This window comes from Phaethon lepturus, unplaced genomic scaffold (assembly GCF_000687285.1).
Source record: "Phaethon lepturus isolate BGI_N335 unplaced genomic scaffold, ASM68728v1 scaffold48823, whole genome shotgun sequence".
Lineage (NCBI taxonomy): Eukaryota > Metazoa > Chordata > Aves > Phaethontiformes > Phaethontidae > Phaethon > Phaethon lepturus.
In genome coordinates this window covers 24,393-24,925 of record NW_010532202.1, presented here as the reverse complement: position 1 = coordinate 24,925, position 533 = coordinate 24,393, and positions in this window count along the sequence as shown.

Below are 533 nucleotides of genomic sequence, written 5' to 3'. Positions count from 1 at the left end.
GGAAGAGTACGCTTTGTATATAATGAGAAGGCACGCTTGTACATCTGAATTTCAGGCTTCTTAGATAACTTCTGTGTAACTAAGTGATTTAAAATCTTTTAAATCATGAAGCTTAGACATGTAGATAGTGAAAAGGTGTGATTTTTTTGTGTCAGTGTTGGAACAGATGTTTGTCAGCTAGGCAAAAAAACCCCCCACAAAAACCCCAATGCAGCCAAGTGTTACTGTGATTATGATAAATATAAGCACTATCCTTGAGGGCTGCAACATACATATTGTCAAACAAACTCTTTGCATCCTGAATATTTCTCACTTGTACTGTTGGCATTAGAAATTCCTGGTTTTATCTTTATTTTAGCAAGTAGGCTATGTTCTGACTAGGAATTAGTTGTGCAGTCTGTTCATTAAATGCTGAACTATTGTTCTATAATAAATTCATGGCTTGTAGAGACTTAAGTGGAATTTTAAATCTCTTCTCTGAAAACTTTAGGGGTGTGGGGGTTTTTTTCCACTCCAAAACTTTCCCCACTCAA